The sequence below is a fragment of the Lepeophtheirus salmonis genome, chromosome 11 (genome assembly GCF_016086655.4).
Source record: "Lepeophtheirus salmonis chromosome 11, UVic_Lsal_1.4, whole genome shotgun sequence".
Taxonomy (NCBI): domain Eukaryota; kingdom Metazoa; phylum Arthropoda; class Copepoda; order Siphonostomatoida; family Caligidae; genus Lepeophtheirus; species Lepeophtheirus salmonis.
The window spans coordinates 2,495,907-2,499,890 of NC_052141.2; the positions used below are offsets into that span (position 1 = coordinate 2,495,907).

At 32.8% G+C, this 3,984-nt stretch overlaps 1 long non-coding RNA gene across 1 annotated transcript; it reads left to right on the plus strand.

Annotated features, from left to right (window-relative positions):
* Positions 1-701: 701 nt before the first annotated feature.
* On the plus strand, positions 702-1,693 carry LOC139906566 (uncharacterized). The gene is made up of 2 exons (XR_011782192.1): positions 702-1,292; positions 1,353-1,693. It is a non-coding gene; the product is annotated as an uncharacterized lncRNA (long non-coding RNA).
* Positions 1,694-3,984: the final 2,291 nt, after the last annotated feature.

Below are 3,984 nucleotides of genomic sequence, written 5' to 3' on the forward strand. Positions count from 1 at the left end.
AGTGAACAATAAGGAATAAATTTAGAAACATAACTTTAAAATCTCTTAACCAATAGAGAATGATATTAAAAAAGTTATTTTTAAATGGCTATATAAATCAAAATCCTACAATGCTTATTGTTAAATTAACATTTCCATTCTGCAAATTGTACTTCTAACACGTAGTCTGTTTGACGACACTTGTTGTGCGTACCGTAAATATTATTGATGTATTATCAAAATAAGGTATACACCAAAATTAATATAATTAGCTATGTCATATTTTTATAAGGTTGTGTGCATTATTTAAAATAATATGATCCTTAATTTTATAATATTGTAGTTATTGTTATACGCTCAGTCCTCACATTGAAAAAAGAAAAATCCTTGAAATATATCTGAAAAAAAAGGAGCCACTTAGAAGCAAAATAGTTTATTAAATTCCCAAGACATTGTTTATATTCATTTAAATATACGAATAAATCCTGAACAAGGATTTATCAAAATAAATAAAGAATTATATGTCATCAAATGTAATGTTTTAAGAACATACTGAAAAATATTACCATTAAAACTTAAATATATTTGTAGATTTTAAAGAATAAGTAACATTTTTATAAATGTCTTTTATCTTCCTGTATATTCGTTTATGTATTTAAGTACTGAGTTTTAGTACTGAGTTTTATGTATTATAAATAGTGTCGTCTTATGTAAATATATTTAGAGTATAGTTAGAATACACATGAGCGTATAAACAGTGTGTAGTTTCATTCCTCCACGTCCTTCTTCCTCTCATCTCTCCCGGTCATCCTGGATCTCTCCTATTATAAATAAGCTTGCGTCTCTCCCTCGTCAAGACGCAACATTGGCGACGAGGATGGGATCAGGATCACGTGACCTCCCTGCTGTGGGATCGTCGGCGAAGCTAGCCCTGTTGGAGTTGGGTAGCCCTTTTTCGTCGATGGGGAGAACGCTCGTTCGTCTACGGAAGGCGGAGCAATATGGACTGTGCCTATGTTTGGGCCTCGTGGAGGAAGGAAGAGAACCTTGGTCACTTTCAAGAAGTGAAGTGTGTGTCCGGGTCCGGGACCACATAATTAACAATGGATTTATTCCTACACAATTTTGGTTCTCCTCTGTTCCTACTCTCCCGTTCACATCATTGGTTGATGGATGTGGAACGGTCTCTCTTGTGGATCATCCCGAGTTGGATGAGGGTACATCGAGCAAGATGTCTCCCAGGGACGAGCAGGGTGCTCGGGTCCTTAAAACCTCGACAAGGGTGAGTGTTGTTTCTCCCAGGGACGAGCAGGGTGCTCGGGTCCTTAAAACTTCAACAAGGGTGAATGTTATTTCTCCCAGGGACGAGCAAGGTGCTCGGGTCCTTGAAACCTTTATGAGGAGTATTGTTCTCCTTTCTCCGGTGCGCGTGCTGAGAGCACGGCACGTCTATGGAGATAAACTTTTAAAATACAAGGAAGAATGCTTTGTCCTCGCCTGGACATGGATGGAGCGGATCTATAGGCTGCTGTTCATGGAGAGGAACCTGTTTAAGCACCGCCATGGATTTGGTGCTTGGGGGGTGATGTTATGTATTTAATATGTCCTTTCTGGTTTTTATCTTCCTGTATATTCGTTTATGTATTTAAGTACTGAGTTTTATGTATTATAAATAGTGTCGTCTTATGTAAATATATTTAGAGTATAGTTAGAATACACATGAGCGTATAAACAGTGTGTAGTTTCATTCCTCCACGTCCTTCTTCCTCTCATCTCTCCCGGTCATCCTGGATCTCTCCTATTATAAATAAGCTTGCGTCTCTCCCTTAAAAATCAGCCGCCTAAGAGTCTGTATTTACCAAAGAAAGCTAAAATTACTCCCTAATCTCGTGAACAACGTCTCACTACAGAATATGAGCAACTGTTATGTTGTCGCTCTCGGTAAGGATTCCAAGGAGAGTTTCGTCTCATTTCTAAATATTTGGGACCAATAATTCGTCAATTGATTCCATATTTATCAAAGAAAGCTTCCCAAGTATCGTCATATATATCTTGTCACCCTGAATAAAGTGTAAGTTTAATAACGGATGGTTAAATATCATTTTCGTTAGTCCTCAAAAAATCAATAATTGACGCCTACTGTACATGTTTTTGAAATTAAGTAAATCTATCTGAAAAAAGCATATAATTTTATTATGGAATATTGTCGCACATATACTTATCTATTGAAATATAGTATATACTTAAATCCAAATGAAATAAATTCTTTTTTACCGTAACTGACACAAGCACGGAATATCTATGATATATTATTTGAATAAATAATTCATTCATTCATATATATATATATATATATATTTCCTTGGCAATATCTATGTAATATATATAAATCTAATAAAATATATGTTTATATATATGAGGTTGTATTTGTCATATTGGCAAATGGCAAAATGCATTACGAAAAATGTAAAAAGAAAAATAGTTTTTTTATCAGCATTTTTTTTTTTTTACATAATGAATTACATTTATCATCAAAAATAATAAAAAATTGAATTTGTAATCATGTCTTTTTCAATTCGTTCTTTTAAAATAATATTTTTTTTAAAAAGAGGGAAAATGCTGGAGCATGTCATTGTTTATTTTTGCAATCATTTTGCAAAAACAAAAAAGAAAAAAAAACTCACAAAAAAAAACAATGGCCCAATGTATCATATTTTAACATGAAAAGTAATCAGTCATTGAAAAACAAATATATTATAATAGAAATACATTTGATATAATTGAGGTTTAAAATTTAAAAATACTTTTACTTTCAAATATGTGGCCTATCAAATCCAAAGAGCCTAGCAAACTCAAAGACAAGTTAGACTGATATTTGTACTCTTTGGCGAATTATCAAATTATTTATATGAACAAGGATTACTTTAATTTACCTTTAGGGTTAGTGAAAATTGCACATAAAATACAATTATTAACGAATTGTTACAATAAAAGAAAGGCCATATTGGGGCTAACCTAAGTCTTTTAAATAAAAAGAAAAAAAAGATATTAAACTATTATAAAAATTATTGAATATCTTAACTCATCCCAAAAATTTGTATACAATGCCCACAAATGAAACAAACTTTTCCATAAAATATGGTTCTAAAACTGTATATCTTTATAAAAAAGGTTTTGTAGGCATTTTTTGCAAACATCCGGCTCGAACTTTTTGGTGAGATAAAATTTATGATTGACGTCAACTGTTAATTCTTATGTGAAAAATGAACTTTACTAGAAAAGAGATTCCCGTTTACGTCCAACCCGGTTATGTCATCAGTCAGCAACCAGACGTTCTGGAGGGGCAGGTAACGGTATTTTCTCTCGAGATCTCGCTTTACCTGATTAAATTAAGGATTTTATATCTCTCATTTCGCCTGTTAATAACAGGATCAACAGTAGAAGGTTTTACATCCCTCTAGAAAACAAACAGTTTCCCTTATGTTTAAGATAATTTAAAATGCGTTTACAACGCTGAAGACGAGATATTATTGGAACTTCAATAAGTAAAGGTCGTTTCAGAAGCCTTAAGAATATATCACCAGCAATTTTTACACCTCTTGACACTGTTGACATGGAAATGGTTTTTGTCTTGGAATACTCATACATTTTCATTCGTGGATTGACTACAAAGAGCTCTGGGTCCGTTTATAAAGTTAATAAGGTATGTCGACTGCATTAGCTTTGTTTTACAATTCAGAGCACATGGTTGCTTACAAAGAACATGTTTATAATATTGCACTAAAACAATTACCTCCACTGTTTTGGCTTCCATTTTCGCCTGAAGAGTATTTAATTTTATTTATCGAGTTGACCTTACTTCAACAACTACCATGCTTATAAGTTCGAAGCGTATGTATTCGAAAAATAATGTATAAAAAAAACTGCTTCAATTTTCTTTTGCATAACATTAAAAGACTTTTCAAAGACTCAGAAGAAACAAATGGTTGCAAATGATTCATCCTT